Source organism: Natrix helvetica (assembly GCF_964273705.1).
Source record: "Natrix helvetica genome assembly, chromosome: 2".
In the NCBI taxonomy this organism is placed as follows: Eukaryota; Metazoa; Chordata; class Lepidosauria; order Squamata; family Natricidae; genus Natrix; species Natrix helvetica.
The window spans coordinates 9,813,546-9,822,616 of record NC_138552.1 but is presented as its reverse complement, the minus strand read 5'-3'; the positions used below and the strand labels follow the sequence as shown (position 1 = coordinate 9,822,616).

Sequence of the window (9,071 nt, the reverse complement as noted above, 5' to 3'; positions counted from 1 at the left end):
AAGCATCTGATCCCCATTTTCTGTTCAGGAGCTCAAGCCATGTGGTCCTGTCCACCATCAAACCATCTTTCCCAGCAGCCTCCGTGTTTCCAGTGTCTTTTTCCCCACTTGGAGCTGAACCCAGAAGAACATATCTTCCAACAGAGGCTTATCTGTGTCACCTGAGTGGTGCAAATGGTCCCCGTAGTCTGCAATTTTTTCCCTCTGGAAATCCATTCCTACTCCCACACCATTCAAAGGGGGTCCATCCCAAATTGTATAGCTAAACATCTGTAGAGATCCTCAGCCCTCCAGGTCATGGTTGCCTCAAAGGATGTCTTCAAAAGAAAAAACAAACAAACAAGAAAGTCCAGTTGCCTCCTGAAAAAAAAGCACCTTTGGGGCAACCATGACCCAGAGGACCGAGAGTCTCTACAGAACAACTGCTGATTCTTCCTGGAAAATCATATGGATTTCAGAACAGTATTCTTTAGCAAGGGAAGCTTACCAAAAATGGTCAGCTGGAATAGTAATTACAGTACATGCATGTCCTGGTTTGCCTGTTAGTAGCATTACTGCCAAATTCTGAGTGTACCCCAAAATCACTCCATGTGCAACATTGTAATCTGAAGACTGTGCAGCATCAGTTTAGTATCCTCAAATCATTGATTGGATCCCTTTAGAAAGGAAGACGAAGAACTAGACACAAGAACTGTTCTTCCAACTGTGCTTTGCTTCAACAAGTCTTGCTTAGCATTTGGTGTGATCCAATCACAACTAGTTGCAGAATGATTATGTGACCTACTGTAACTGTCCTGTTGGTCTCTTTTCAGGGCAAAGCTGTCCGATTTAGAGGAATCTGATTCTTTTATTAAATCAATCGTTAATTCTTTTTCATCTCCTCCTTCCTTTGATATCAATTTGCTTATCCTCAGTCCCATCATCCATTTTGTCTCTGACAAAAATCCCACATTTTTTCCCCAAAATTCTTTATTTTTTAAATAAAAACAAATAAAATCACCCTCCATTACAAAGTTGTAGAAAGTGTGTCAGTTGGTTACACAGTTTTCGTGCATCCCTTCCACCATCATCGCCTCTAATTCATATCAAATTATCTACTTTACATCACGTATAGTTATATATATATATTGCTATCATCATCCTTCATCCTTCATATGACTATTAGTTGTTTTAACGTCCCTTTATAACAAATATTCCAAAATTTAAAACAAAACCACATAGTGGCATTCCCTTATCTATCCCCTTATCTATTTTCAATATCATCCAATCACATTATTCCTTTATAACACATTCAAAATAAAAAAAAAGTTTAATAAAGTTTTTAAACCTCTTTTCTTAATCATTGTTTACAACTTTTATCCAATTTCCTTTTTATCCTATCAATACAAATTATTACATTATTATCATTATCAGTCATTTATTTAGCAATAGTTTGACTAAGTTTAACTAACTTTTCCCCCTTTTTTCATCATTTCCAAAATTTTCCAATCTCTTCTCAATTCTCTGTTGTTTCTAATAATTTTTGAATTCCCGACATAATCTGTTGTAGTGTTACGGTTTCTTTTTAAAGTAGTGTCATCCTTGCAATTAATAAACACTGCCACTCTAGTTTAAAAACAAATCTTTATTTTCACTTCATTCCAACTAGCAACAAACATCCAGAGAGCACCTGCGTAAACAATCCATGCCCTTCTTTATAAACAAGCTGAAGCCTTTGAAGTGCAAGGTCAAAATGATCAAAGGGAACAAAGAAAAAGCACTGTTTCCAGGTCTCACCGCCAACCTCCAAGTGGCAGTAATAACTTCTTTTCCCTCTAAGGTTGCTACCCGCTTTATATACCTTTTAAATCTTCTTTATGTTTCAAGCCTTGGAAAAAATAAAGTTCTTAGATGAAACCAAATAAAAAGAAAAAATCCATCCAACCAATATTGTAGAAGTAAAGGAAAACATTTAATCCATAGATCAAAAAAGAAATAGAAGAAGAAAATCCGAAACGTTCACTTTAAAAAGTAAAAAAATATTCACAAAACTTCCATCGATAGAAAAAATAAAATAAAAAAAGATAACACACTGTCCAAGAATGGTTAATTCTGCTGCTTTTTCCCCTTTTCTTTACCAATTTAATTTAACTTCAATCTTTTTGGGGCAGTCCTTTATAAAAATAAAATTTCCTCACCAGATGGACACACTTTCTCTTTCCGCTTTTCCTTCCATTGTGGAGCTGTCCCGACTTCAGCAGCTTGAGGCTGTGCTTTTTGTCACTGTCTAGAAGAGATTCTCTTGGATCAATCAGGGACTTTGCGATGTCCCTGAGATCAGCAAGACGTACTCTTGGCTGTCACCATCTCTTCGGGACGGTTTAGGTCCAGATGGACCGTCCAGTGGCAAAAGTATCAACTGCGATCTCGGAGCCCCGAGATTGCACATCGTATCGTAGCGACATCAGCTTCTTTCTCCCACATTTCTGTCAGGTTGCTTATTATTCAGCAACAAAAATGATTAGAGGACTGGAGGCTAAAACATATGAAGAATTGGGTATGTCTAGTTTAATGAAACAGAAGACTAGGTGTGACATGATAGCAGTCTTCCAACACTGCATCCAGTTTTGGTCGCCATGATGAAAAAAAGATGTTGAGACTCTAGAAAGAGTGTAGAGAAGAGTAAGAAAGATGATTAGGGGACTGGCTAAAACATATAAAAAACAGTTGCAGGAACTGGGTATGTCTAGTTTAATGAAAAGAAGGACTAGGGGAGACATGATAGCAGTGTTCCAACATCTCAGGGGCTGCCACAAAGAAGAGGGAGTCAAACTATTCTCCAAGGCACCTGAGGGCAGGACAAGAAGCAAATGGATGGAAACTAATCAAGGAGAGTAGCAACCTAGAACTAAAGAGAAATTTCCTACCAGATAGGACAATTAACCAGTGGAATAACTTGCCTCCAGAAATTGTGGGTGCTTCTATTACTGGAGGTTTTTAAGAAAAGATTGGACAATAGTTTGTCTGAAGTGTGGTTTCCTGTCTGAGCAGAGGGTTGGACAAGAAGACCTCCAAGGTTCCTTCCAACTCTGTTATTGTGTTGTGTTGTGTTGTATAGTGTCCTGTCCTGTCCTGTCCTATCCTATCCTATCCTATCCTATCCTATCCTATCCTATCCTATCCTATCCTATCCTATCCTTATTTAGCACATGATGAGAACATTACAGAAGAAACAGTGAGTTCTAGTTCCGCTTTAGGCATGAAAGCCGGCTGGATAACTTTGGACCAATCACCAAGAGACTGTGAGTTCTAGTTCCACCATAAGCATGAAAGCCAGCTGGGTGACTTTGGACCACTCTCTCTCTCTCTCTCAACCCTTGGAAGAAGAAGGCAAAGAGAAACCACATCTTCTTATGAAAGCTGAAGGATTTTGTCCAGGCAGTCACCAGGACTGGATGTTGACTTGAAAGTGGATGCTTTCATAAGTCCATAAGTACCTCTTGGTCATGTTGGGGTGAATGCTAAAAGTTTATAAATAGATAAATAAAAATATGTTCTCACCTCTATGAATGGTCTGTATGACTGTATCTCCTTCAATCTCAGGCCTCAGGTGGGAAAATTCAGCCAGTTCTGGCAGGTTCGGGAGAACCGGTAGCAGAAATTTTGAGTAGTTTGGAGAACCGGCAAATATCACCTCTGGCTGGCCCTGCCCCCATTTATTCTCTGCCTCCCGAGTCCCAGCTTATTGGAAGGAAACTGGGATTTTGCAGTAACCTTCCTCTGGAGTGGGGTGGGAATGGAGATTTTACAGTATCCTTCCCTTGGAGTGGGGAGGGAATGGAGATTTTGCAGTATCCTTCCCCTGGAGTGGGGAGGGAATGGATATTTTGCAGTATCCTTCCCCTGGAGTGGGGAGAGAATGGATATTTTGCAGTATCCTTCCCCCTGGAGTGGGGAGGGAATGGGGATTTTGCAGTATCCTTCCCCTGGAGTGGGGAGGGAATGGGGATTTTGCAGTATCCTTCCCCTGGAGTGGGAAGGGAATGGATATTTTGCAGTATCCTTCCCCTGGAGTGGGGAGAGAATGGATATTTTGCAGTATCCTTCCCCCTGGAGTGGGGAGGGAATGGGGATTTTGCAGTATCCTTCCCCTGGAGTGGGGAGGGAATGGAGATTTTACAGTATCCTTCCCCTGGAGTGGGGAGGGAATGGAGATTTTGCAGTATCCTTCCCCTGGAGTGGGGAGGGAATGGAGATTTTACAGTATCCTTCCCCTGGAGTGGGGAGGGAATGGAGATTTTGCAGTATCCTTCCCCTGGAGTGGGGAGGGAATGGAGATTTTGCAGTATCCTTCCCCTGGAGTGGGGTGGGAATGGAGATTTTGCAGTATCCTTCCCATGGAATGGGGAGGGAATGGAGATTTTGCAGTATCCTTCCCCTGCCACACCCACCAAGCCACGCCCACAGAACCAGTAGTATTTTTTTTTAATTTCACCACTGTCAGGCTCTCCATCACTACAGTCCCCAACATGTTTGGCACTAGGGACCTGGTTTCTTGGAAGACAACTTTTCCATGGACCGGGAGATGGAAGGAGAAGAGGAGCGTGCAACCTGGTTCTCTAGGATGCACTACTTACAGTGGGGTCCACGCTGATGATCTGAAGTGGAGCTTGGGCAGTGATGGTAACCCTAGGGAGCAACTGCTAGTACAGATGAAGCTTCGCTCACTCACCCACTGCTCACCTCCAGCACTGCGGCCAGTCTATGGTGTGGGTGTGGGTGTCTTAGGGACCCCTTACTCTACCAGGTTTGGGGGAGACACCCTCTACCATAGGCCTGGGACTTTGAAGCAGTGATGAAATTCAATATTTTTTACTACCGGTTCTGTGGGTGTGGCTTGATGAGTGTGGCAGGGGAAGGATACTGGAAAATCCCCATTCCCTCCCGATCAGCAGGGACTCAGGAGGCAGAGAATAGATGGGGCGGGGCCAGCCAGAAGTGGTATTTCCGCACTACTCAAAATTTCCACTACCAGTTCTCCAGAACCTGTCAGAACCTGCTGAATTTCACCCCTGCTTTGAAGGCTCTGCGCAGGATCTTAAGCTGTTTCTAGCAATGGACTTTTGTGGACAGAGAGCTCTTAGAAGTCACTGCTCGCATGGACATATCATCACTGGGACCACTATGGCAGGGCCACCGAGAGGATTCTTAATTGCTGGAACAAGACTAATATGGGCCCCCTCACCTACACACGGACACATTGAAACGAACAGTCGGCCCACCAATAACATTATCCAACATTACATAGAAGACAATGAAATTAAAATGCAATAAATTGCATAAATAACTATTCACTGAGTTTCGGATTAATAAAGGTTATGTCAAACAAGGCTGCAAGGCAGTTTCGCTATGCACACAAAGTATAGAGTGTGAAGTATATATCCCAATGTTGTTTTTCTTTTTAAAAATTTGGTTTTCAATTTTTTTTAAAAAAATCCCCTTCATGGGTCCCCTTTTCGCTCCATGGGCCCCAGAACAATGTACCAGCAGCACCCCCCCACACACACAGTCTGTGTGGCCATAGTGCAAGTCAAGCCTGCACTATGGCCTTGACTTACCACATCCTCTCTAGTCTCCTTCCCTATCTCCATCTGTGTGTGTGTGTGTGTGTGTGTGTGTGTGTGTGTCTTTTTCTCTGTCTCTCTCTCTGTGTATCTGTCTCTGTCTATCTGTCTCTTTTTCTGTCTCTGTCTGTCTCTCTCTCTCTGTGTCTATCTCTCTCTCTGTCTCTTTCTCTCTCTCCGTCTCTCTCTATTTCTGTCTGTCTGCCTGTCTCTCTCTCTCTCTCTTTTTCTCTGTCTTTTTCTCTGTCTCTCTCTGTCTATCTGTCTCTGTCTCTCTCTGTCTCTTTTTCTGTCTCTGTCTGTCTCTCTCTCTCTCTGTGTGTCTATTTCTTTCTGTCTCTCTCTCTCTCTGTGTTTGTCTGTCTGTCTGTCTGTCTCTCTCTCTCTCTGTTTCTCTCTCTCTCTGTCTATCTGTCTCTGTCTCTCTCTGTCTCCTTTTCTGTCTCTGTCTGTCTGTCTGTCTGTCTGTGTGTCTATCTCTCTCTGTATCTTTCTCTCTCTCTGTCTCTCTCTATTTCTGTCTGTCTGTCTGTCTCTGTTTCTTTTTCTGTCTCTGCCTGTCTCTCTCCCTCCCTCTCCCTTTCTCTGTCTCTTTCTCTCTGTCCATCTGTCTGTCTGTGTCTCTTTCTCCCTCTCTGTCTCTCTTTCTGTCTGTCTCTGTCTCGCTTTCTCTTTTTCTCTGTCTTTCTCTCTCTGTGTCCATCTATCTGTTTCTCTCTGTCTGTCTGTCTCTCTCTCTGTCTCTCTCTCTCTCTCTCTCTGTCTATCGTTTGTCTGTGTCTCTGTCTGCCTCTGTCTCTGTCTGCCTCTGTCTCTCTCTCTCTCTCTGCCTCTTTTTCTCTGTATCTCTCTCTGCCTCTGCCTCTGTCTCTCTGCCTCTCTCTCTCTCTCTCACACACACAACCCACACACCCATGGGAGGACAAGCCCAGACTTAGAAAGCCAAAACAGGCAAATAAATCAGTTGCCGTCGCGCCTGTTCTGGGAAGGTTAACTTTGGCTTTCTCTGCTCCGCCATTCTGCAGCGGAAAGTGGATTCTGCCTATGACCTCCTCAGATTGAATGTTCACTTTAGCCTAGATTTGCTGAGCTATTTGTTAATGCTCGCATACCGAGGCGCTTCTCTCCAGGGTTTTAAAGAAAAACCTCATTTCAATGTAAAATTCACAGCCTCAGATTGAAATTTATTTTGAGAGGAGTTAGCGTTCCTGATTTTCAGGCCCTCACAATCACGTCTATGTCAGGTGGTAATTACATGGTTTTTGTGCATTGCTAGGCCCGAGAAAGTGGGGAAAATGGAAGATAATGTTGTTCCATTGAACAAGCGAAAGTTCTTTTGTGTTGTTTTTTTCCACCCAGAGAGATTCTTAGCACTAACAGGAAAGGGGCTACGTCGCTATTCATCTATTACTATGGACAAAATCATTTTTTTTTTAAAGGACTCCTGTTCTTAGACAAAAATGTTCATTCTCTCTGTGATTCTTCAGTAAAATTTTTATAAAAGGATATCATGATGCCAAACCATAGATACTTTAAGCTCTTGGCAAGTGAAATGTATTAAAATATGATGAGGACCATAAACGTAGGACAAGCATTTCAGTTTGGCGGAAATCAGGAGAGAAATACTTATAGGGTGCTATACTTATTTACCTATTATAATAATTATCAGCATTCAACTAGGGCGGATACTATATGTTTACTGTTCATTTTATATTTCTTACATCCACTTTTTTCTTTTCTTTTTTGTGGAGTTTCCTTTGTAATTCTAGTTTTTTTTAAAATGTATTTTATCTTCGGGAGAAAATTTAAAAAAAACACAAAAAAAAAATTATATTCCTTACGTATTTTTTTGCCCAAGGAGTTCAGGACATCTATGTGTTTGATTCTCCATTCTATCCCTACACTAGTTATAGCGATGTATCTTTATAGATGTATGACCTCATTTCCAGATTGGATCTCCCTCTGATGGGCTTCCACCCATGTGTCTTGCCTTGCCTTTGGATACTTTGGAGGAAAAACTGATGCCGTTTTTTCCTGTGGCAGCCCTTCAAGTATTGGAAAATGCTGTCATGATTTTCCTAAGCCTTTCCTTCCTCCCTCCCTTCTTTCTCCTTTCTCCTTCCTCTCCTCTGCTCTCCTCTGTTCACCTCCCCTCCTCTCTCTCCCCTCCTTCCCTCCTTCCCTCCCTCCTCCCTCCCTCCCTTCATTCTTTCCCCATTTCCCTTCCTCTCCTCTGCTCTCCTCTGTTCACCTCCCCTCCTCTCTCCCCCCTCATTCCCTCCCTCCCTCCTTCCTTCCTCTCTCCCTCCCTCCCTTCCATCTTTCCCCTTTCCCCTTCCTCTCCTCTGCTCTCCTCTGTTCACCTCCCCTCCTCTCTCCCCCCTCATTCCCTCCCTCCCTCCTTCCTTCCTCTCTCCCTCTCTCCCGTCTTTCTTTCCCCTTTATCCTTCCTCTCCTCCTCTGCTCTCCTCCCCTCCTCTCTCTTCCCTCCCTCCCTCCTTCCCTCCCTCCCTTCCTTCCAGAGGTGGGTTCCTACCAGTTCAGACTGGTTCGGCTGAGTAAGTAGTAACTCGGCCTGCCATGCTCCCAAACCGGTTCTATCAGTGACGGCGCCATCTTGATTTTTAGTTCTGCGCATTCGCAGAACAATCTTCATTGCAAAAATGTACCCCCCCCTTTTCTAACGTTGTGCGCAGGTGCAGACCTGAACTGGCAGTAATGCCAGCAGCAACCCACCCCTGCTTCCTTCCTTCCGTCCTCTCAACAGGAATATATATGACCCCCTGAAATATCTTCCAGCAATTGTACTTCAAATAATTGGTTTCAGTTTACAGTTTCAGCCGAGTAATAAAGTACAATTAACAATTATTCCTCCTGTATTTAAGAGTTATTCCCTCCCCTCTTCTGTCACATTATAATATGTTATGGCTTTATTGCAACCTAAGGAAAGGGCCTGGGGCCTCTCTGCAAACTTAGCAGGACCTTTATTCTTTTTGAGGATTCTGAATTGTACACCTTAGTTCAAAGCAGTGGTGGGTTTCAAAATATTTTAGAACCTCTTCTGTAGGTGTGGCCTGCTTTGTGGGAGTGGCTTGCTGGCCATGTGACCGGGTGGGAGTGGCTTGCCGGCCATGTGACTGAGTGGGAGTGGCTTGGCAGTCATGTGACTGGGTGGGCGTGGCCAACTTGTAAAATGTGGTGAAACTCACTTAGCAACGCTCTTGCTTAGCAACCCAAATGTTGGCTCAGAAACTCTGGCATTTGAAGCACACAAGTCTTAAAGCTGTCAAGTTACAAGATCCTCGCACCCCTAACCCTTTAGAGAAAAAAAACCCAGGGGTGTTCAAACTTGACAGCTTTAAGACTTGGACTTCAACTCCCAGAATTCCTCCTCCAGTCATGTTGGCTCAGGAACTCTGGCATTGAAGCACGCAAGTCTTAAAGCTGTCAAGTTACAAGACCCTTGCA

At 43.4% G+C, this 9,071-nt stretch overlaps 1 long non-coding RNA gene across 1 annotated transcript; it reads right to left on the bottom strand.

Moving 5' to 3' along the window:
• Positions 1 to 1,604: 1,604 nt before the first annotated feature.
• LOC309387966 lies at positions 1,605 to 8,204 on the bottom strand. The gene is made up of 2 exons (XR_014174701.1): positions 8,140 to 8,204; positions 1,605 to 2,640 (listed from the first exon to the last, which is right to left on the bottom strand). It is a non-coding gene; the product is annotated as an uncharacterized lncRNA (long non-coding RNA).
• Positions 8,205 to 9,071: the final 867 nt, after the last annotated feature.